The sequence below is a fragment of the Hoplias malabaricus genome, chromosome 5 (genome assembly GCF_029633855.1).
Source record: "Hoplias malabaricus isolate fHopMal1 chromosome 5, fHopMal1.hap1, whole genome shotgun sequence".
Taxonomy (NCBI): domain Eukaryota; kingdom Metazoa; phylum Chordata; class Actinopteri; order Characiformes; family Erythrinidae; genus Hoplias; species Hoplias malabaricus.
Genome location: NC_089804.1, coordinates 7,402,825 through 7,428,802, shown reverse-complemented (window position 1 = coordinate 7,428,802; position 25,978 = coordinate 7,402,825). Strand labels below are relative to the sequence as shown.

The window sequence follows — 25,978 nt, the reverse complement described above, 5'->3', positions numbered from 1 at the left end:
GATGTAATATAAATATGTGAACCCGGTGAATTCACAGTTTTCAGTGTGGGGAATGTTTATTTATTTATTTATTTAACTCTCAAAGCGTTTTTATTAAGTATATTTACACAAATAGTACAGAAGCATATATAACTGTCGTTCGCCTAAAAGCACCGATGAAATAGTTATCGTTATTCCTCGTTAACAGTGGGCTATGAACAAAAAACACACTGTAAAAAAGTTGCAGTTTACCAGCGCCTGTGAAAAAGTTTGAGTGCTCCTGACGTCACACTCCCACAATGCTCGCGCCCCATAACTGTGTGTGTGTATGTATGTGTGTGTGCTCGAGGAGAGCGAGCCGTTCAGGCCCCGCAAAAAACACAGGCAGAAATTTACAGAAAAAACAGGGGAAAAAAAAGTGAAGAAAACGCAAGGGTCGTGGGCAGAGAGCGCGCAGAGCGGGGACGGCGGCGTGGGCTCTTCACCCACCGGTAAGTTCTCGCTTCTCCCGCTGATGGAATGTTACCGGAGCTTTTCCTCGCCGAATTGACTAATGCGGCACTGCTGGAAAGTTTTGTTGGTGGTAAGTGAGCCGCTCGCTCGCTCCGTTCTGCAGCTCGTGCTGCACGCTCTGCTGTGTGCACGCCCCGAGCCTGAACTTTATTAAAACCTGTAAAATAACCGTTAGTGATCATTACCGCCAACGAAGTCGTCGGTGATCGACGCGCCGAATGGGTTTTTTTTTTTTTAATCGCGTGCCCCACTGTTATTCAATTCGCTTCGACGTCATGTCTTTCCGCCGAGCGATATTCGGCCGAAACCGTTGCGGATAATTAATCGCGGAACGGACCGAAAGCCTCCTCGATGGAAATGTTGTTGAAAGTGAGTTCGGCGGCTCGGCCGGACGCCTCTCGGTCCGCCGCGGGGTCCGACTGATGTTCGACGCGCCACCGAGCTCGGGCCAAGGATTTCTGTGTATTTTTTCGCTCCGTTTTTCTGAAAAAAGTTGCTCGAGGAGAGGAGCACGAGCTGCCGCGCGGAATGTCTCTCTCTTGGCTCTATTTGTTTGTTTGTTTGGGCTTTTCTCCGTTTGTTCGCCTTCATTCAGGCCGTTAATCTCTCTGTCACTCTATGAATAGTTCAAGGCTTGATAGAGGCTCTAAATATAAGACTGTTTTCGCCGTTTCGCTCGACCCGTGTTGTGTGTGTGTGTGTGTGTGTGTCCTGGAAGACTTTCTTGTACCGCTGCTCTGACTTCTGTCTCTTGTTCTCAGGGTTGTTTGGCGTTTCGTGGGTAGATTTCGAGTCTTCGGTGCTGTTTCTCTTGTTGTGTTGTTTGGAAAAGTGTATTTGCTCTTCTCTGTATGTTAACGTCAGGAATTGAATTGAAAGGGTGGGATGTGTGTGTGTGTGTGTGTGTGTGTGTGGAGGGGGGCTTTACCTCACATGGAGATGACCTCATTTCATATTCACTTGCTTTTGTTTACTTGTACACATGGGCTACTGGCTGTTTTTTGACTTGGATCAACCTCAGTTATTCCCTCAGACAGAACAGTCAGAACACATCTTGAAGAATGATGAATCGCAAAAGTGTTTGTTGGAATTATTTAAAAAAAGACTGTCTCCTCTTAAATCGGTTTATTTTTGGTGTGTGCCGATCATGGCACATAACTAAGTTAAGAAATCTCTCACTGATGCCAGTTTTCTGCTAATGGAATGTTTCATTGCATTTTTGAAGACAGCTGTGTGCTGATATATCTGTTTCTTACTGTTGTAAATAGATATTATTTTGGTGTTATTGAAACTTTATTCCCACTTGCATGACATGACACCTGTAGCTTGGCTTCTGTGGGTTTTGGGAGACTTCATGAACACATGAGGACATGGCACATGTAACTGTTAAATGGGGCATGTTTATTTAGCATGAGGCTGATCTGAGAAAAAGGTGAAGTAGGATTGCTCTTGTGTTGTGTTCTCCTGGTGGCTGTAAGAAAGCTTCGGGTTTGGAAAGCAAGCAGCGTTGAGCTGCAAGCGTTGGAGTGCGAGTTTGTGGCTCTTTCAGAAGCATGCTCCATCAAAGCCCCCACTTCCACTGCCTCGAGCTACATAATAAGGAAATGGAAGTGAGATCGTCACGAGACGCTGCTTTTGTTATTGACATGGCTCTGTCTTTGCAAGTTGAAACGCATATTTTGGTGTGTGTGTGTGTGTCTTTACAATGTGCAACATGGGTGGCAGCCTTTTTTAGCTTGACTCTAAACTTGTTGGAGTTTTGTGGCACTGGTTATAAAAAGTAAAAAAAATGTACAAAAAAATCCCTCATAAAACATATTTCATTGTCCTAGATGCCTGAGAGTATATGGTTTTCACTGAAAAGTATAACTGTCAAGTTCATTTATGGAGTATTCCTTAAGGCTGCTTTATTGTCCGTCACAATGCAGCTGCCTAATCAAATACACAGCACAAAGATTTCCTCTTCCATTTTCCTCATGTTCCAATACATGCTCAGATTTGTGAGATATATATATATATATATATATAAAACAGCTTCAGTCTTTTGGTAAAACCAGTTCATTTGTGGTAATATATCTCATACACTACATTGACAGTGTTGTATGCTATGAGTAAAGCAGTAGAACTTTACCCACTGCTTTTGGTTCCCTAAAGACATTTGTTGTTAATGGTTCTTTTATATGTCTGTTTGGGAAAATTGAGATGTGCAAGTGAAGGACATTTTAAAAGTTTAAAAACATATTTAAAGTATGAATTAAAGTTAGAGCTAAGAGCTCATATCTGAGGGAAAAGGCCTTATTTTTATGAGTAGATGCGGGCTGTTATTCTCTCCAACAAAAACCTCCCAGAACTTTTCATACTACATCTGTCCATGTGCTCTCTGAAAAGACAGCACATTACATGCCTGCTTCAGAGTGTATGTGTGAGAGTGAGCGAGCGAGAGAGGGAGAGAAAATGAGAGAGAGAGAGAGAGAGAGAGAGAGAGAGCATGTGCATCGAGGGGGGTTCACTCTTCTCAAAGCGTCGCACAATCCTGTGGCTCCTCGGTGGGAAGTAGGCTGATTATCATAAGAAAAGAGCATCAGAGGGGTTAATGGATAGAACAGGCTTCAGAGAACGCAAGTGCCGGTTAATAACCGAACACAGAATAGGGAAAAATCTTCATCAGAGTCGTCATGTCCTTAATTTACAGCTGGACAGTGAAAGGACAGAGTAGATGCTGATATTAATCCTTTGTGAGCACAGAAATGGGAAGAGGTTTGTAAAGTTGCCTGAACCTATACAAAATTACACTGTGACATAGAGTAAAGTATTTAACTAACTCAAATAGAGGTACAGATGTATCCACTCAAAAACTTAAAGATACCTCCACCATCTATCAGTAGAGGAACTGAAGTCTCTTGGGCTCTAAAATGGGATCAGTCTAAAGTAGCACAGATAGGTAAAGTAAACATATGAAAACAAATCAGTAACTACACTATAAATGAGTGATGTCTAGATTCCTCACTAAAATTGTGCTCATTGGAGGCTCTTATGTTTAAAATGCTCAAGTAGCAGCAACAGTTAAAGAAGAATATGAATGAAGTAAATGTAATAAGTTCGTAACTAACACCTCACCATGGTAATACCTTCTTAATGATTTGGTTTGGAACGAACACAAATGGCACAAATGGTTTTGATTCTGCTTCAGAAAATAAAGTAGTTTCAATACAGAAGTAAAGAAAGTTTGTAGCTCTCTCTTTTTATGTAAAAAAAACATATAAATGGTCCCATTTTATGTAATGAATTTATTTATTATTTTTTAAAACTTTCAATAAAGCTGTGAAATTACAGCAGGGATTTTAGCATTTACTTTTACTAAAAAAAAGGACATTACAATGTGGAAGAGCATCCCTACTTTTAGGTGAAGAGTTTGGTAGTCTGAAAAAGTCGCAGGCTCTTGTTTTTTTTATCTCTGGTTTCATGTGCTTATGTGTATGTATAATATATATGTGTGTGTGTTTGTGTACGTATTTCTGTACATATTAGAAGAAGGCAGCGTGCAGTGTTTATTTGGCTTAGTCCAGTGTTGCAGAGTTTCATGAACAGTAGCACTGAAATCTGCTGAACCCTGAGGGTGCACTGGTCAGCCAGTCACCCCATAAAATAGAGGGGGAAAGCAGAGGGAGGAGAGAAAGAGAGATAAAATCGGGCCAAGTTCACAAGGCCAATATAACTCTTCTCAGTGCCAGCATTTTCACATTTGTCCACGTTAGAGAAATGAAAATGCTTATTAATGCTTTGGGGCATTAAGGACAGAATGTTGTAATAGGGTCTGCTCAAATATTTTACAGCAGCAGTATGTCATGCACAAAATGACTTTATCAAATACTTAAATCTTTGCACAAGGCTGGATAGAAATTCAGCTGCAAAAAAACAATTTGTGAAATTGTGAAACTGGTGGCATTAAACTTCACTGAACATCCAATCATGAGTTAACAAGATAACAATCATCTTTCATTCTTTCGATTCACTTTTTGAATAACAACAGCAACAACAACAAAAATATTTTAGGCAAAAGTCTAAGTCAGTTTTGGTGGAAAGAAATATTATAATATACAAAACAATAATGTTTTGGGGAGTAATATTCATTTTGCCTGCATTGGTTAAGGTTAATTCTCTTTTGCTTTGAAGATATAAGATAAAGTAATGCTTAAAAAGATTGTTAAAAAAGAAAATGAGAGAATCAAGATGAAAAGAAGCTAAGAAATGAGTTTGTGCTAATGAATTATTATTATTATTGAAGCATTAAGCAAAAGCAAGCAGACTGTGGTAAATATTGTTGATAATATAGGATCCTATAGGATAATTTGTGAGTTTATATCCAGGTTCAAAAACATGCTTATTTTTAAATGCTAAAAGTTAACCAGGTCGTCGCTGTCCAAAGAAAAACATGTATCAGGAAAATTGTTACTTTATAGGAGAAAGATAAAAACCATCTTAACTTCCAATGGAAGTATTTCGAAGCATTTCTATTGGTTCATTCATCATCAATTTTTTACATCGTGTGAAGGACAGCTGCAGTTTTTAAATGAAGTAGTAAACTAAACATCAACAAAAATGGAAATACATGTTTTTCTTTGGGCGGCGAGTATATTCAGCTGAACTATATCATAACTCTCCTGTTCATTTGTAGAACCACAGGAGATTAACACCTCAGAAAAAAAAACAACCCAGCCAAAACTGATATTTTTCTTCCTTGTCTGCCATTAGCATTTGTTATGCCTTTTAACTTTCTTATTAAACTATAAAAAAAAATTCTGAGAGCCACAACGGAAACGATGTGGAGTTTTATGAGGGCAAGTGGACCGTCAACTTCAGAGAGGTGTATAAACACTAATGGCTGCAATGGCAAACCCGAACCTAGTGAACCTTCCTATTGAGAAGAGAGGCATCCTGAAGCAGCACGAGCGGATCTTGGCAGCTCTTCTCTCTGAGCCGCCAGACAAGATTAGAGAAACAGAGCTCGCTCTTAAAGGGGGAATAAGTCATTCTGACCATCAAAAAGAGTAAAAAAATGAAAGTGCTTATTTCTAATGCTCACCACATGCACATCCCTAAGATTTAAAGGTTCTATACGCGTACAGATTATCAAAAAGCTTTTTCAATTGCTGCCATGTTGATCATTAGCCAAATAAATGGTTAATTAATATCAATAATCAATGTAAAATCCTAGTGATTTGAGGCTGGGAACGTGCATAACATAAGCTCTGCTCACTTTTCTCTGATTTGTTGCACTCAGATGCCTAGCTTTGATCAGTGATTTTAGTTTCCACACATATATCAATAGCTATAACAGAGATGTGAATTTTGATGTGAATTTTCAATATGTATTCAAATTGTAACACAGTTTTTCCTAATAACCACCTGTTTACCAAAGAAACAGCTTTCCTAAGTGACATGCGAATTTTTGGAAATTAGACAGCATGCATACGTTTGTGCCCTGAAGTCGTTTAACAAGCAAACTTTTACACACTTAGATCACACGATGCACATGGCATGCATTCTAACTGCACTTGCAGTATGCAGGTTCTGAGGTAGTAGGAAGATGCTACATGCTTTAAAGCACATGCTGCTACTGTTTTTGAGTTGTAGACCAAGCTTTAGAAAATAGACGGGCAGTCACGGCTATTCAGAGGCTTGTTCCTTCCATCATACAGAGCCTACTGAGTAAACTGTGAAAAGCTGAACCCCTCAGCCTCTCTCCTCAGTCTTTCACAACATCTACTCTATCCCTCCATCCCTCCTCTCTGTGCTTCACAGACTTTGCCTAATGACAGTGCAAAGCTTGGATGTAGCTCCATTGTAAAACTGACAACATTGCATCAGGCATCAGTGTAGGGTATTAACAGACCTCAAACTTTTAAAATAATGTGTGTTGAGCTGTGTGTAAAGTGATTTAGGGATAATATTTAATTGCAGGTGTTTTGATCGGTCCTGAAACTGAATTAGTTCATATTAATATATGTAATTAGCAAGGAATTTATTTGACTCTGGTATGGCTTTAATTAACCACTCTTAAAAATGATGGTTCTGCAAGGGTTCAGAACCCTGAACACTTGGAGAACCTTTTGGATGATCACAAATGGGTTCTTCTCATTGATGGAGAATGTGCTATAGATGGTTATACACAGGACATATAAAATATAAATGCTTTTGCTCATTTTTCATGATCTAAGATCTAAGACTTTTTCTATGTACAAAAAACGCATTTTTTCTCTTAAATATTGTTCACAAATTTGTCTAAATCTCTGTTAGTGAGCACTTCTCCATCCACATTACAGGTGTGGCATATCAAGATGCTGATTAGACAGCATGATTATTGCACAGGTGTGCCTTAGGATGGCCACTCTAAAATGTGCAGTTTACTTTTACTGTATTGGGGGAAGATCAGAAAATCAATCAGTATCTGTTGTGACCACCATTTGCCTCACGCAGTGCAATACATCTCCTTCACATAGAGTTGATCAGGTTGTTGATTGTGGCCTGTGGAATGTTGGTCCACTCCTCTTCAATGGCTGTGCGAAGATCATGCTGCAACATGAGGTGATGTTCATGGATGAATGGCACAAAAATTGGCCTCAGGATCTCGTTATATGCATTCAAAATGCCATCAATAAAATGCAGCTGTGTTTGTTGTCCATAACATAAGCCTGCCCATACTTTAACACCACCGCCACGACATGGGTCACTCGATTCACAATGTTGGCATCAGCAAACCGCTCATCCACATGATGCCATACATGCAGTCTGCCATCTGGCCTGTGCAGTAAAAACTGGGATTTATCCGTGAAGAAAACACCTCTCCAACGTGCCATACACAATTTGCCCACTCAAGTCGGTTAAGACAACGACCTGCAGTCAGGTGGAGACCCAGATGAGAATGGCAAGCATGCAGATGAGCTTCCCTGAGACGGTTTCTCACAGTTTGTGCAGAAATTCTTTGGTTATGCAAATCGATTGTTGCAGCAGCTGTCTGAGTGGCTGGTCTCAGACGATCTTGGAGGTGAAGATGCTGGATGTGGAGGTGTGGTTACACGTGGTCTGCTGTTGTGAGGCCGGTTGGATGTACTGCCAAATTCTCTGAAACGCCTTTGGAGACCGCTCAAAACATGCAACATCTGTGTAATAATCATGCTGTCTAACCAGCATCTTGATATGCCACACCTGTGAGGTGGATGGAATATCTTGGCAAAGGAGAAGTGCTCACTAACACAGATTTAAACAAATTAGTGAACAATATTTGCGAGAAAAAAGCCTTTTGTGTACATAGAAAAAGTCTTAGATATTTGAGGTCAGCTCATGAAAAATTGGAGCTAAAACAGAAGTGTTGCATTTAGATTTTTATTCAGTATGTATAGCACCTTTAGTAAAGGGTTCTATATGGAACCAAAAATGGTTCCTCTATTGTTATGATGTCAATCTTGTTACAGTAGAAGAACCCGTGTTAGTGGCAGACAGAACCCTTTTATAAAATGTGCTATATAGAACCACCTATAACACATCTTCCATCAATATAAAGAACCTTTCACGATCATGCAAAAGGTTCTTCAGATGTTCAGGGATCTATATAGAACCATTATCTTAACTAAACACCCTTGTGGAAGCGTCATTTTTAAGTGTGATATTTTATTGTGCATAATACGACATTCTTGTTGAGATGGTTGTCTTTGCCGACATTGGAATGTGTGGATGTACATTAGCATTGCTCACTTGATTCTGTCAATATTGAATGTCAGCTGAATTACATTGTAATTCCTGTGGCAAATATAAGGATTCATGTTCACATTCATTCATTCATTCATTTTCTTTTCCGCTTCTCCATTTCAGGGTTGCGGTGTCATGTTCACATTAATACATTTAATAGTACACAGAAAATTCAGCAGTGTTAAATCAACACCATTAGTGTAAAAATGTAAACTTGTCAAAACTCAAAGTGTTGATTTAGCTCTGGTGAATTTGCTGTGTACGCCTGGACAACAATTCAATATCAATATATATCACAATATAAAGTCATTCAATAACAATGATATGATTTTTAAACACATTTTCAATATTTTAATATACATTAGTCCCATTATCTGTCAATGGCGTTCATTACAGGGCACTGTCATCAGTTCAATATTTTGTAAACTAACTTTAAAATTAATATTGACAAAGCAAAGAGGTATATGTTTGACAATGATGTCATGTTACTTGTTTTTTCTTGACAGTTCTGTGGCTTTTATATTGATCATAACGATAGCGGCATTATATCGTATCGACAGAAATTAAGAAATTTATCGTGATAAAAATTTTGACCATATCGTCCAACCCTAATATTAACACAATTCAGCTGCTAGCCTATATTTGTACTTACAAACAAAGCAACTCACAGCTCCTGAGATACTGACTAAAGACTGAACTCCATATTCTAGAATACAGTGGTCTTGAAACCTTTCTCTTTCTTTCAATGCAGGTAGCGTCTCACATGAGCCGAGTTCTGAATCATTTCAGCATCTGTTTATCATTCCATGTGGAAAAAAAGCTGTAGAACGAGCTGAAATAGGAGAAGAGAGAAACGGGGTAATTTTCAAACAAAACCGCTCAAAATGAGTGGCTGGATAGTTACAGGAAAACAGTCATGTGCTGAGAATGCAAGCGGACCTCTATTGCCACTTTATGAGTCAGTAGATGAGGAGAAAGTGACAGTGGGACAGAGGATGCAGATCCACAGTGGTTACTACAGCCACAGAATAACATGTGAGTCATTGAAATAGAAAAGAAGCAATGATTTCTGTTGACAAATTTTCTTCAAGTTTCTTCAGAAATAATTTGTTTCACAGTAGCCCAGCCTCTCCGCACAGGTCCAAATCACTCCACACAGCAAGAAAAAAAAAAGATGGAAAAAGCTGAAGAAAAGTGTTAAGGTCTAGGTTTCACAAGAACGTTTTAGCCCCTTCTTGCACAGGATGCTTTTAAATAGACCTAATTGAAGGTGTGCCTCCATAAATGGTTTTTGGATACAATTCCCGGCTTATAGGAGTTAACTGAGGAGGAAATTATTTGTAGAAGAGAATGTCTTTTAGTGAGAATACAGTGGATCTCATTCATTCATTGCGTGTGTTCATGGATCATAAATCGTATGTATGAAAGATAAAAAAAAAGTATTTATTGCTGTACATCTGTGCTTTCTTACTTTGGATTTGTCCTTTGCAGAAAGTTCTTGTCAAATTCTGAAGTGTTACAAAAAATTTTTACATGTTAGTGTTTACATAAAGCTGGGTTTGTAATTAATGAGTTTAATTTTATATTTAGGGATTTGTATGTGTGTGTATACGTGTGTGTGTATAAAACATGTTTTTTATGAGTTAAAAAATGTCTTAATTTTACTACCAATGCTACATTTATATGCATTTATTTTCTATAAATGTCAGAGAACATCCTTCATATAACTTCCTCTCAAAACGTCTTTTTTGCATGAAGTTTCATTATTGTTCAGGAAATATTGATGAAGGAATTCAATCGAACACAATCCACTTCAGCAAGGAAGTGTGCAATTTAAGGAAAGTGGAAGAAAAACAGGTGGGAATGGAGAAGAAAACAGAATAGTTGATTGGGAGTCTGAAAGGAGTATGTGTAGTCATTAAGAAGTCATTACTGAGAATAAGAAATATTATATTTTTTTTTCTAAAAAAGTACAACACATGATTTAAAGGCATAGTTCACAATTGTAACTAAAAAACACTTTTTATCTTTATCTTACACCGTTTGTCTCTGTATACTAGGCTTCCTCTCTCTCTCTCTCTCTCTCTGCTCATGGTATCTGGAGTATTTTTAGACAATGGAGAGAACGGCAAACGTTGAAAATCATCCTCACCAAGCTGAGGATATTGCTCAGTACATGCTCAATAAGTGGGTAATAATGACTTACGTTTGATGTTTTGGATCACTTAAGGTGGAAATGTCTCCAAACTCAGGAGACAGCTAGCTGCATTACTGAAAGAGCTACAAAACACTCATGTTACAAATAAAACTTACAGACAAGTTACATTTCATCCACCTAAACATCTGTTGTTTTCCCCCTCAAACACACTGTTCCACCTTTTAAAAAATGCAGAGCCTAGAAGACTTTCCCCACGATCATAGACATTCCCTTTAACATAATGAAAGGGTTAAACCAACACATTCACACAGAATATCACTACTTACTATAATAATGGTATCTGTTTTTTATTTTAATAGAAGAGTTAGACTGTAGGAGTAAGTTTATCAGAGAGAATAATTGGGTAATTGCTTATTATGTCTGTTAATCAAAAAGCCTTAAAACATTTTAACAGATATATTTATGAAAGGAAGTACTCTGAGTCATCAGGCGGTTTTAGTTGGGATGAATCAGGCATCAGGCAGCTTGTATTTAGGGGATTACCATGTTGTGCTTAGGAAGTGAATAAGAGAGTAACAGATTGAGAGAATGTATAAAGTGGAAAGATATGAGGATTGTCTCGTATTGTTAAACCGCTTTCAGAGTGAATACTGAGTTGTCATACACACACACACAAAGTGAGGCCTGTGCACATTTTAAAAAGCTGTTAAAGAGTTGTTAATGGTGCTGTGGTGTTCTTAATGATGTTTTTATTTCGTTTGGCTCTTAATCCCAACGATTCATTGGCCTTCATAGATGTAAACACTGAACTGATGAAAACGCTTTCTTCTATTTTTACGGCTTATCGACCACGTGATGGAAATCTCTGGATCTTTTCCTAATTTGAGATTTCCAGCCAACCATTTAAAGTTACCCCCATGGTGTTTAAAGGGCTGTGATTTAGGGACACAGGTGTTTTTCTTGGGCTTTGTGTTATGTTGCATCGGTTGGAATGTTTCTAGTTTTGTGAGAGATTCATTTTCCGTGCTAATTAGAACAAGAGAGAATGAAATGACTCCAGTTTTACAATGAAAGCTGTCCAAAATGTTTGTTATCTCAGTAATGAGAACTTTACATGAGAAGTTAATGGAAAAATATTTTAATTTCCTTTTTTTGATCATATTTATTGGTCAGTCCTACAAAGTAAAAAGCAGCTTGTGTTTCAGAGATGTAGAAAATAAAAATGAGAAAATTATGTTTTTATTATATAATTTGGAGTCTCATTGTAGCTCATAGAAACAAGCAAATGCTTTCTGACAATAGTGTGGATGATCAAATTAATATCAAGCTATTTTAAGCCGAAGGAAATATCTTGTTGTCTGAAAAAAAACCCCACACATTTTCACACAGTGTAAAAGCAGCTGATATGTCCCAATAAAATATAGGGGGAAAATCAGTTTTTTCTTAGGATATTTAGCCTTGGTTTGATATTTAATAAAAATATTGTGGCAAAGTCTTGTTTTGAAGGAGTTAAAATATATGAATGTAAAATACCGTTGACCTGTTTCAGAATGTAAAGTATATGTAAATGAACCCAGCTGCTTAACACTGTAATTTAATGTGTAGTTAAGTAATTGCACTTAGAATAGAACAACAAAAAGAAACGCATAACTGTTGACCTCTAATGGTTTAGAGGCACCCTGAGATACTGAAACATCCTGAGATACTTCCACATTTGCCATTACCCAAATCCAAAGTAGACTTTTTAGATTTTTTTTTATAATTACATGTAATTAAATGTAAGGAGCAGTATAATCTAAGCCTTGTGTGTCACAATGATACTTGGTTCCAGAAGACACGAAATGTAGGTTTGAGTGCAATGGAAACACTGCTTAGTTTTACTACAGCCTATATAACCATGTAGCAAAGACGTTTCAAAGGAACAAAACATTAAAAAAAAGAAAGAGAATTTTAATATTCCCTTTCCTCTGTATGTCAGTTCAACTCAGTGAAAGAGATCCATTGTGCGCCATTGTATTTATGGCAAATGCTTGATCTCTCAGGCATTACCAGCTCTGTGATTGTGTTACGACCAAATAGTTTTGCACTAGGGAGCCATTAACCAAATTCAGATGAACTGAAACCCCGTTTACAAACACGCCTAAATATTTGAATTCTTATGACTGGTTAACATCCCCCAAGAAAGGGTCTGGGTGTACAGCAGACGTATTGCATTCTTCCAAATTTGTTATGTTTTAATTAAGAAAAGAGGTTAAATACATAGATAGAAAACGGAAGAAACACAGTTCTTCTGCCAGTTTAATATTAAAATGTAATTAACTCAAATTTTTAAAGTCAATATTTTATATAGTCACGGAGTTTATTATCTTGAAGAGCCCAGTTTGAAACTATAGACATGCATTAAACAACATGCTGCCTTCTCTTGTGATCCTAATGTTTCAAATATGAATAATTATAACATTTTTATCCAGTATAAAATTAATTAATTCATTCATTGTCTATAAGCACTTATCCAGTTCAGGGTCATGGTGGGTCCGGAGCCTACCTGGAATCACTGGGCGCAAGGTGGGAACACACCCTGGAGTGGGCTCAATATAAAATACATTTTTAAAAATGCAATAGTCCAAAAAAAATAAAGCTAGTGATATTTTTAGCAGTTTTTAATGTGGTTTAGTAAAAATCCTATTAATATATTTATTTTATATATTAATATATTTAGTGAAAAAACGTAATCACATATATGTTTAAAGTTTAAGTGTACTTACTTAATACATAATACCCCAAATTTAATCATGAAAACTGTGTTTATATATATATATATGAGAACCCACCTTAAGCTTGTTAACATGGCTACAGGTCAATACGGTCAATTTACGTTTGATACTCGTGCCATGTGTCCTGTATCTCTTTCTGTTGTCTGTGTCTCATCTTACTCTCCTCACTTTCCCTTCTGTCTTTCTCTCTCTCTCTACCCCCCCCCATCTCTCTCTCTCTCTCTCTCTCTCTTTACCCACTCTGTTGCATTTTCCCTTTACCCACTCTTTACCCACTCTGTTGCATTTATCTCACCCTCTGTCACGCTCTCTCTCACTCATTGCCCCTTCCTTCTCTCTAACCCTCACTCTAACCCCCCCCCCCCTCCCAACCACCCACCCACCCAAATCTCCCCTGCATCCATACACTTTCTCAGATTAACCACAGCTCACCCAAGTGGCAGCAGTGAGGAATCGTAGAACAGAAGGCATATATGCCCCCCCCCCCTCGATCACCCCGCACCCAAAGAGAGAAAAGAAGGGACAAATAATGAAGGGAGCAGAGGGAAGGGGAGAGAATAAGAAGAGAGAAAAGGACAAGCCCCTGTGTTAACAAATGGGCTCTCTTTCTTTCTTCTTCTCCCTCTCCCTTTCTCTCTCTCTTTGTCCCTTTCTTTTTCTTCACAAAGTCCGGAACAGCAACAACAGGAGAGGGGTGGGGGGATTGGTGGTGGTGATGGAACGGAGGGCAGGGGAAAGGAGGGGAGTGGGGGACAGAAAGAGAAGGGGAGAGAGAGGGAGATAGATAGAGAGAGAGAGAGAGAGAGAGAGAGAGAGAGAGAGAGAGAGAGAGAGAGAGAGAGAGAAATGAAAGTGGAGAGAGGACTGTGGCTCTCTTTCTGTGTGCCCTCCAGTGCCAGTGTGAAGTTTTCAGTTTGATTGAAGGGCCCTTTTCTCTGCTGTGTGGTGTGAAAGCTGTCCTAATTGAATGATAAAGTGGCCCGAGATGGAGTCCACTGAATAGGCAACAATGCCCAGCCTGTGTGTGGTAGAGGGCTTTTTTTTGGTTCTTGTCCAGGCTTTTCTGTCTCTCTCTCTCTCTCTCTCTCCCTCTCTCTCTCTCTCTCTCTCTCTCTCTCCCTTCACTGCAAGAGGGGAGGCCCATTATCAAACTCTCTGCTGGATTTTGGTCACGTGACACCCCCACCCCACAAAAAAAAAATAAAAAAATCTGGACAGACCAATCAGAAGCCCCCTAGTGCCAGTTCTCACCAACCATGTGGTTGAATGGCCTCATTTAGCAAGTGGCTGACTCTCAGCACATGTCTCTCTCTCTCACTCTCTCTCTCTCTCTCTCTCCACTTTCTCTTTCTCTCTCTCTCTCTGTTTCCCTCTCTCTTTTGCTCTGGTGACAGAGAAAAATCCCTGTGCATGCACTTTCAACACGCCCACATACAACACAGTGCAGTGGGGGACTGTAGATGGATTATGATGTGTAAAAGAGGATGGCTCTATCTGTTGCATGTTTGTGAAGTCCTCTCGAAGTGTTGAATGATTTATTAAAAGTTTAGTGCTTTCCCTATTCTACAGCATGGTAAATAATTCTGAACTTCTGTACATCTGATTGTCTTAACATTATTATTCTGGCTGTAATTTGTGCTTAAGCAAAACCACTCCTTGTGTGAAATACCACATCGCCGTAAAGAAATCAGAACTTAAATTGTCCCATAAAATTTGTGATTGGTGCACCACTACATTAAAATAATGGGACGTAATTATGCTTTTTCCAGAATGACTTGCAGTTCTGATTGTGTTACACAGTAATGCAAAGTGTGTAAGGTGTAGTGTAAGGCTTTTTTTAGCACAGTGTGATGCGATTACCCAAGCAGGAAAGCAAACCCTAGTTTTATGTGTAGAAAGCAGCTGCATTTACTGACTTTACTACACCACTGTAAAGAGATTAATTTGGAATAGATCCAAACCTGTTTGAATGCAATATGGATTTCACCATCACTGATATTGCAGTAGTGACCAGTGTTCAAGTCAAAATAGCTGAAATCTAAATTCTGACACCTCTGTCAAATATTCATCTTCATTTTCCAGTACTCTGTCCAGTGCTAATATGAATATTCAGTGTTTAATTTTGAGAATACTGATAAGCAACACTGATGTACAACAAGTATTTTCATAATCTGTGCTAATGCTAATGCTAAATTGTCTCCAGTATATACACATAAATTGGCTTGAATTTCATGATGCGGTTAAGGTTGGTCATTATAAGGGTAATATGGTGATAATGTATGGTGAAAATGTTGCATGTATTGGATAATATTTTTTTTAAATATTAAAATCATAATTGAAAAACTTTATGTTCCATATCTACATTATACAGACAACATTATTGGTACACACCTAGTCATTGAATTCCGGTATTTAATTCAATTACATTACCATAGGTGTTTACACTCAGGCACCTAACCCTGCAATCTGCCTTTAGAAATATTTGCAAAAGAAGCGGTCGTACTAAAGAGCTCACTGAATTCCGGCAAGGTACTGTAATAGGATGTCACATGTGCAACAGGTCTGTTTGGGATATTTCTCCCCTTATATTCCACAATAAACTTTGAGTGTTAGTATTGAAAAGTGGATGTCTTTAGGAACCACAGCAACTCAGCCATGAAGTGGTAGACTTCTGTAAAACTACAGAGCTGGGTTGCTGAGATGCACAGGCCATAAAAGTCGCCAACGTTCTGCTGACTCAATAACTGCAGAGTTGGAAGTCTCCTCTGGCTTTAACATCATCAAAAAAACTATGTACTCTGAGCTTAATGTCATTAATTTTCATGGCTACATAGCTGCATGTAAGCCTTACATCATCAAGCACAATTACAATCATTGGATGGAGTGTTGTAAAGTGACATACCACACTTCGTTATCAGGCAGTCTAATGTATGAGTCTTTTGAAGGATGTCAGGAGAACCTTGCCTGCCTTACTACATTGTGAAAGCTGTAAAGCTAAGTGGGTTGGGGTATAATGCTATGTTGTTTTCAGGAACCTGGGCTCATTAGTTCCAGTGAGGGGAAATGTTATCGCTTCAGCATACCAAGACATTTTGCCTAGTTGCATGCCTCCAAATTTGTGGGAACATTTTGAGGAAGGTCCTTTTCTGTTCCAGCATGACTGTGCCCCAGTGCACAAAGCAAGGTCCATAAAGGCATGGTTGGGTTGCTTTGGAGTGTAAGAATCTTTCTGGCCCGCAGCGCGTCCTGACTTGAACCCCGTAGAACAACTTTGGGATGAACTAGAACAGAGATTCTGAGCCAGGGTCTCATGCTCTACATCAGTGTCTAACCCCTCAAATATTCTACTAGAGGAACAGGTAAAACAGACACACTCCAAAATCTTGTAGGAAGCAGAGTGTAAGTCATTATACCTGTAAATTGCATTGGGACCAACTTCATATGAATTTGAATTTGATGTCATACAATCCCCATATGTATAACGTGTAGGTGTACCAATACATCCATCCACTGTATAGAGTAAACTGCAATAAGGGGCATTTCTGTAATACACCAACAGATATACACCCTCCCTTCCATTCGCTCACATTAAGACAGGAATGCCCTGTTTTATGTGGTTTACAATAACACCCACAGCACAAATATTCTCTCTCTCTCTCTCTCTCTCTTTGATTAAAATTGGCTTGGATTGATCTGCATGCTGCACCACGTTGATTAAAACATTTTTAGCTGCTCTGTGGGTTACTCACAATTTGTGAGTTTTATGACTGCACTATTTTGTCAGTTTGTTTTGACTCTGCACATAAGGCAAGAAAAAAAAAACAATCTGTGATTTTTTTTGTCTTTTTCTTTTCTAAAGTTACTAAAGTGAACATGGGAGACCTGGTCAGGTCTTGTCAAGGAGAGGAGTAATAAAATTTCAGGTCTATATTGAGTGCAGTTGTCCAGAAACTCAGAATCATTCGGTGATTAGTTAAAGCACTCTTTTGAAATTGCAAGAGCTGTGAATTGTGAAATTTAAGAAGACGAAAAAACACATTTATTGTATCTTTGTATGTATCTTTACACTTATATAGCGCCTTTCTAGACACCCAAGGACGCTTTACAATCCACACTGCTCAGAACGCTCAATCCACACACACTGGTGAGAAGCGGCAGCCAAACGCGCACAGCGTACTCTCGACCAGGAACGACCGTCCACCTGGAGGACTGCATCGGGCACTAGGGTTTAACCCAGGATAGAGCGCCAATCCATATCTGGGCTCACACATACAGACATTCATTCACACACCAGGACAGTTATTAGAGAAGCCAATTCACCTACCCTCCATGTTTTTGGACTGTGGGAGGAAACCGAAAACCCCGGAGGGAACCCACGCAGACACGGGGAGAACATGGAAACTCCATGGATCCCCTTAGGGAAATCACTTCTCTGCATTTGACCCTTCCATGGCAGTAAACAGACACAACAGGAGCAGGGGGCTGCCAACCAGCTCAGCGCCTGGGGAGCAGTTTGGGGGTTAAGTTAGGTGCCTTGCTCAAGGGCACTTCAGCCATAAATGAATGTTCTCTTGCCGGTCCAGGGGAATGGAACTGGCAACCCTCTGGCTTCAAGCTTGTTTCTCTAAGCTCAAGACCACGGCTGCCCTGTATAATGTCTATATTCTATTTTGTCATTATCTGTAGTATTAAGTAGATAGTTTATTATCAGTGAGTCAGTGAACTGTATTTAGATAAGTTTAATATAATTAACCAAAGCCACAGAACCACAGGCTTCTGTATGTAAAATCCTCTCTCTGTTCTGGCTGGAGTGCCTCACCATTTAAAGTCTCATGGCTCCTCACACCTGTCACACCTGTCTGTAAGGAGCCTGTAGGGAGGAGCCTGTCCATGGAGTTGGCCTATTACAGCTGCTCAGCCCCTGACTGCCACAATTAATGTGTAATTATATGTTTGTATGGTTCACAATTTAACTGAAAAATCATATCATATTTAATCTTATTGCCAGCCAAAATTAAAGGAAGTAATTAACTAGTCTGGCCCCAAAAAATGCAGCACATTCAAGTATTCTACACAGGGTGTCCATTGTGGAACACTTCATAGTTCTACAGTTTGAGTTTATTGTTCCTCCTGTTGCATTGCATAAAAAAATCCAGGAGCACTGGATATATGGATCTCGATATGCCTAAAATAAACGGCGATATACAATACAATATTATGAAAACCATAACAAAATATAAAGTATTAGTGTTCATTTTTAACACCAAAAAGAACATGATGTTTTATCTAACTGTAATTACCAACTGTATGTCTATGAAATAGTGATGTCCAAATCAAGTCTTTAAATATTGAGTATCTGCTGATACCGAGTCCCGATCTGATACTTAGATAGTCCTAGATAGTACTGTTACAGTGCACACTTCAAGTAAACTCAGCCCTGTGTATCTGCTTGACACTGCCTACATCCAAGTTGCTGCTTAATTTTTTATAACAAAGTAAACAAATAGTGTCTTCACAAAGAGTTCATATAAATAATTTTATATCATTTTTAATATTAAGATTTTTATGTATAAAGAATTACTTCGACTCTAAAAGTCAGTCAGTTTTATTGTCATCACAGGGAAAAATTAAATATATTTTCTTTGAGACACGTTGCAAAAATAACGGATCTGTTTCTCTCAACGGCGCCACAAAACCAGCCAACCCCTTTAGGCGGGACTGTGACGCCATTGGCTGCAGCACTAAATGATGGACGGCTGAGTCTGGCTGCTGATTGGCTTAATAAAATTGATGACCAATGAGAAACGCATTCTCTGGGAGCCGTGGCGTATCTGCCCCTCCCTCTGGCTGAGAGAGAGCAACGTGTCTCAAACAAATAATTGTTTTAACAGCGCTCGGTTTTGAAATTAATGCTTCGCCACTGGCTTCATTTTTGACCATTGTTGACTTACTGACAGTTATAAGAGAGGTAGACCTGAGTGCGCACGATAAATGTGCTGAGAACTGCTCCAGCGGCATACACGAACAATCGCAGGACAGCGTGATTGTGTGTGCGAGAGAAAAACAGCTTAACGGGACATTTGTGTTTTAAACGTACTCAGATGGAAATCTGCATATCCTCGGCATACACGATATAACAAATATTTTCAAAATTGTGTAAAAAATACTATGGAATATATGGATATTTGCGATATATCCCTCAGCTCTAGCTTGAGCTTAAGTCATGTTCATGCGCCTGTGTTAGAAGCTCGCGCTTACGTCACAATATCGCGATACGGCAAATGTCTTATCGAATTAAAAAACATACCGGTATTATCCTGAAAGATATTATATCACCCACCCCAGGCAACAGCCAGACTACAGTCTGTAATTGTAGGACCACTAAATTCATATATTTTGTACCCAAAGGTGATAAATGGACAAACGAGAGAAGACTGAGTGTGTGTGTTATTTCTTTTGGCCAGGCAGTGAATAACAAGATCCAGAGACTTGTTGAAGGAAGGGAAATCGGAAATGGACTCAATTAAAATAGTTTCCAAACCTGGAGTTGTGTTAAAAGTAATGGAGAAATGGGAAACCGAAGTGCTTTAATACATTAGTAACGTTAGAGCTTTAGCTTTTCTGGAGCACAATAAATTTATCATCAAATATCATCTGAAATATTCGTCAAACCATTTTTAATTCCCAGTGAGGCTTTTGTGTCTTAGAATGGGAGAGCACGAATGTTCGAGTGAATGCAGTGTTCTCTTCCAAGTGTGTTGAGCCACGCAGTGATGTTGTGATGGGGGCAGTTTGAAAAGAAGCAGTGACATATCTCAGCAGACTGTAGTGGTAGCCTCCACTCTCACAGCCTGGCAGCACTGTATGATTGGGAGTGTCCCAGAAAGTAGTAGCAGTGATGAACCTGGGGAAAAAAGCCTGGTTGAAAAAAAATCTGTTCATTCATGAGACATTTTAAGCAGTCATCATTATATTCCGATAAAATCCTAGTGCCATTGTGTATCTTCAATAAAAACGTCAAAGGAATAACTGTCACTGATGGTGTGCGTGACACAGTTAAATGTTGTTATTGGCAAAAGTCTGATTTCAACATGTGAAATTTGGCTTCCTTTATATGTTCATTTTTCTCAACTATATCAGCTAGATGGCAGTGCTCAGCCCAGTCAGGATTTAATGAATGGTGTGTGTGTGTGTGTGTGTGTGTGAGAGAGAGAGAGAGTAAAGAATATGTTTTTATAGGTGTTTAGTCCATTTATGCAAGATTGTCAGTGTGTGTGTGTGTGTGGGGCGGGGTGGGTGTGTCGTAAAGTGAATGAAGTTTGTCTGGCAGGATTTTTCTCATACTGAAGCAGGCAATCTGTTAACTATTTCACCCTTCATCTGAAATCTAAACCCTTTCAGTGGGCACTGTGCACAGCTTCAGACATCTGCCCTCATGTACCACACACACACACACATACACACACTCATTTTAAAACATATTCTCACTCTGTTTAGGGACAGACATTACCAGTATTCCACTGACCCTGGCCACAATATCTACCCCTGCTCTGATGCTTTCTCTCTACCTTTTATCTCTTTCTCACACTCGTCTCTCACATTCCCTTCAAACACACACACACACACACTTCTCTCTTTTAAACACACTCTTTCACACTTTCTTTAATACTCCATTGTAGTCTCACTGTGCATATCTACAGTCACACCATTCATGTGTTTGTCTTGGCTCTACATCTGTCTATTGCACGCACACACACACACACACACACTGTTGATTAGAGAGTGTGAGTGTGAGTCTAAGGGCTGAGAGACCACCCTGAGTTGTTCAGGGCATTGAGCAGGCCGAGTGTGTTTTTATCTCTGGGGACTGAGAGAATGGAGGAGGAGAGAGCTGTGCTCCAAAGCGTTAATGAATAACTACACTGCTGCAGGGGCTTTCTCCTCACAGTCCTCAGGGAACCACACACACACACACACATACGCACACACACAAATTCATGCATCCACACATGCTCAGCCACGCATACATTGCTTTGTGCACCCTCATTACTTTGTTTTGGGTATATACACGAATGTGTGTGTGTGTGTGTGTTTTCATGCTTTTTAAGGACAAAATCTGGATACCTTACAAACTAAACTTGGGTGTGTATATTTGATTCAAAAACTTATATTAAAGGCATTTTTTTCTTTAAAATGATGAGTATTGGTCAGTTATGAAACATAATGAAAAACACCAATTTAAATCTTGTTTTCTATAAAGTATGAAAAATGCAGTTAGAAGCATGTACTGGGTGGTCACTGTCTGGTCATCCACAAGGTGAGCTTTGGAAGTGGTGTGTTTGTGTGTTTATAAGTTTTTCTCTGTAATCTTACTGTATCCTTCAGTATTTTTCAGTGCAACACTCCTGCTTCTCTTTATACTGGGTGAAATTTTACATTGGACAGACCACAAGAGATGCTCCAAAATGAGACAGAATAAAATGTATTTCCATTTACTAGCATTAGGTTTTTAAAAAGTTTTTTATTTATTTATTTTTGCCATTCTCCTGTTTTATATGAGACATTAGTGTAAAGACACATCCTGGCATATTATTAGATATAGAGAAAACATATAACAGGTTGGCGCAGTGGGTGCACAGCAGTCATGCAGCTCCAGGGACCTGGAAGTTGTGGGTTCAAGTCCCGCTCTGGGTGACTGTCTGTGAGGAGTTTGGTGTGTTCTCCCATGTCCATGTGGGTTTCCTCCGGGTGCTCCGGTTTACTCCCACAGTCCAAAAAACACATGTTGGTATGTGGATTGGTGACTCAAGTGTCCATAGGTGTGTGTGTGTTGCCCTGTGAAGGACTGGCGCCCCCTCCAGGGTGTATTCCTGCCTTGCGCCCAATGATTCCAGGTAGGCTCCGGACCCCCCGCGACCCTGAACTGGATAAGGGTTACAGATAATGAATGAATGAATAAATATAACAGGTAACATATAATACTAATTTAAAATATGAATATTCTGATGTTCTTTTGTCTTTAGTGTTAAAATTCAATTCAATTTAAAAGGAAAACCCTACTAATTATTAATTGTTAATAGACTAATTTTCTGTTTCTGACAGCAAACTCACCTTCTTTAAATCAAAGAATTAAACCAAAATTCACACATACTTCTGGATACAATATTGTCACTACAATACAAGAACAAACTGATGAAAATGCTTTCTGCAGCACTTTTTTCTTTAAGGAATTCAACACTATTTTCAAACTGCTTAGGTTTTTTTTTTTTTTTTTTTTGAAGAATGGATGGATGACAATTGTCATTTTTAATACTACGCAACATTAACCATATAATGACAAAAAAGAGTGGGAGACTTTTATTTCATGCAAATATGCTTTAAAACATGGTATTTGTACACTTAATATAAAACCAAGTGTGTGTTTGTGTATGCCCCTTGTTTGCATGTGTGAGCTGGGAAGGGTGGGATGCGGAGCAGTAGTGTGTAGCTGATCTCTATCTGACATTAGAGATGCATGCGGTAGCAAGGCTATTCCTTTTGGGAGAGGCACCATAACACTACACCACCAGGAGTCAGGGGCTAGCCCTCACTGGACACCGGACCATAGCGGTGCTCTCCTCTGTCCAGTAACTCAATATCTGCTCAAATAGCTCTAATACAAAGACCCATTTATGGCAGTTCATGGCCGACGCAGCCTGGAGACCATACTGGACTTATTTACTCTTTGTTGACCATGTCTGTGCTCTTTACTGGTGTACTTACTCAGGCACATGGGACACACACACGGAGTCAGCTTCTCTATCCACACACACAACTACACACACATAAAAGCACACAAACACAAACACCTGAACAAGCACGCACACATGCTCACACACCCACTGCATATGTGCAGACTCATACAAACCCTGTCCTTGTGCCTCTGTTTGATTTAATTATTGTTATTTAGCAAATTATTCCTATTAATCATGACATCTAAAATTTCACTTTCAGTTACATTTGATTGATTTGTTATGATACATTTATTTTTGATCACATTGTGTGTCTGTGATAATCTTAAAAAACAACTCAAACAACCAAAAACAATGCTAATTCAAATAGAGGTTATTTTGTGTTTTACTGAGTTAGTAAACTCAATCTTCAAAATAAAAGTTCCACTCATTTTAGAATACTATAAAATCTCTTTTTCAGGTCAATTTTTTACAACTGTGATTTACATTGCTATTATGTTCTATGAATTATAGTCTAAGAGTTGTAGTGATGATGTCACGTGGCTTTGGTTGCTTCTGATTGGTCAAACACATCTGTGGGTAGTTCATGAGCTGCCTTTTATTGGTTTAAATTTCCCAACTCAAAACTTAGGGTACCATAGGTAAAGATACTATTAAAAATGACAGCTGTTAGGATTTGCAAACAGAACATATGTACATTACTATAGTCTGTTAAAACACTCTGAAACCTGTAAACACCCCTCCTCCAGACACACCAAAACATCACAGCATGCCATTCGCTGGAGCAGATCTTTGAATGGTACAATATCTCCGACTGTATGAGGAGAGTGACTGAGCTGCAGAACAAACAGAAGCGAAACAGCAGCGTTTTCCCTGCTTCTTTATGCAGGAATGCTATTTTTACAAGTTGTGTTCTTGTTCCCCTCCCTTTCTCTCTTTCTCTCCACCCCTCCTTCCATACACTTCCTTCAGGAACATGGATGAAGATAGGGGGAGGAGGAATGGGGCGGTCACTGTCTGACAGTTTACACCTAAAAAACTGACAGGAAACCAACCGCTGATGGACAGCCAGGGCCTAGAGAGCATGAGATGGTGAAAAATGTCATAGGTTTTCCTGTAAACAAAAGGCCAGACTCCACAATGTGTGTTGTTTTAGTACAGCGCTGACCAGGCTGAACTTGGAGATTGTTTGTTGCTGACCGCGTGCAAATGAGAGAGAGAGAGAGTGAGAGATCATGAGAAAAAGAATAGCTTTTTGTTTTGAATAGATATATAAAAAAAATCTAAGAAACTACATTTTGATGGAGTACTTCTTAAAAAGCCTGTAGGTCATTTCACCAAAGTTCACACAATATGGAACGTGACCTTCACAGCATGTTGAAGAAAATAATCCTACCTGCTGAAGGGCGACAGACTCCTGCTAATCCACACTTCTTCTAAAATGAAGGAAATTTTGAAATAGTTTGAGAATTTGATGGCCACGTAAACATTAGTAAGGTGAAGTAATCATGTTTTATAATAAGTTCTGGACCACAGCTTGTGCCAAAACTCCACTGCTTCTCCACAGCCACGAAGCCTAGCATGGTGACCTTGGCTTGTGTGCGGCCATTTCGAAACACTGCGTTTCGTTTCATTCTTTTCTGAAGAGATTTTACAAGCTGTGTGCACAATTGAACACTGAGTCTAGAGTGAGTTCTCAGTAAAGAAGCTAAAAGTATTGCTTCTAAAGGATGTTGGTGTATTTGTAAGCAGTATAATGTTTCCTGTTGTCTGCACTATTGACTCTGTATGCAACACTGTATACTAATAATACTGGCTTATAAAAATACTACAATGTTCTCTGGTAAAAGACCGTAGGTCATTTCCTCAAGATGTGTGTGTGTGTGTGTGTAAAGGTCCTGGACTGTATCAGTGTGTTAAGTGAGAAAACTTGCAGCTTTAAAGAACAACGGAGGGGATGAATGAGCAAAGGTGATGAAAAGGAGGTTTATAAATAGAAGAGGGAGAGGAGAAAAAGCGAGAGAGAGCGAGAGAGCTGGCAGATTGCCGCTTGGCATGGTGCCCACAGCTCCAGCGCGTCGTAGCCAGGACTCCCTGCCAGAAAAGGGGTTTCCCCAACTCACCTCTACAAACACACTCATACTCACATGCAGCGTGACACAAAAATAAACATGCGGTTTCAAAATCACACCCAACCAAACACACTCGTGTATTTGCACGCATACATATAGTTTTTCTGAAGGGGAAATGCATATTTTCTCCTACAGAGAACTAATGTAAATTAGGCATTTTATTTTTGTACATCTCGGCACAATGTTTTTTTTTTTTTTTTTTAACAGAAATTCTTTCTACAACCGCGGTAACATAATCCATATTTGAACGTATGTAAACACAGGTGTCCTCATATAGAGTTTCTTCACTCTTACAAATATGTGTGTGAAATGTAACAAGTAAACAAATATGTCCTGAAATCTTTGGTGCTGCACAGATGCATAGTCGAGTTTCTCAAGCTTCTGAACATAACATCTTCTTTACAGTTGTGTTTTTAGTCGTAAATCCCAGAAGGGGAATGCCCAGGGAAATCAATAGAGCATCTGGCAACACACACACACACACACACAGTCTTTCCTGTTGTGTGGAGTGAGTAATGGTGCTTTTAGTGAGTACTACTGAGAGACCCCCACCTTTGCTCAACTAAACCAAGCTTGTTTTCCTCTGCTATTGTTTTGCCACAAATTGTTGTAGGGAGGGAACCTCCTCTAATTGACCTTTGTGTGTGGAGCCTGTTAATTTTCTAATTAGTCTCTTTTCCCCCTCCCCTCCGTCTTTCTTTTTCGCTGCAGTAAAGCCGAGGCCGTGTGTCAGCCAGATGTCTGTCTTGCTGCCCTAAAATTGTACAAAATGTTGGGCAAACCCAGTCACATGGTGTATTTTGTTGATGTTCTAAGTGAAAATGATGCCACATTTACAACAAAGGACACACTTCTGGGTATATTCAAGTGCCGCAAATTACTGTTTAAATGCTTAATTTAAAATATTGGGGAAATAAATAACAAAATTTAGCTACTGGGTACCTT

At 39.1% G+C, this 25,978-nt stretch overlaps 1 protein-coding gene across 1 annotated transcript in view; it reads left to right on the top strand.

Annotated features, from left to right (window-relative positions):
- Positions 1 to 339: 339 nt before the first annotated feature.
- plagl2 (pleiomorphic adenoma gene-like 2) overlaps positions 340 to 25,978 on the top strand; it is a 44,794-nt gene continuing 19,155 nt past the window's right edge. Inside the window, exon 1 of the mRNA XM_066673136.1 lies at positions 340 to 470. The gene's annotated coding sequence lies outside the window, so the exon portion shown is untranslated. The remainder of the gene's footprint in view (positions 471 to 25,978) is intronic.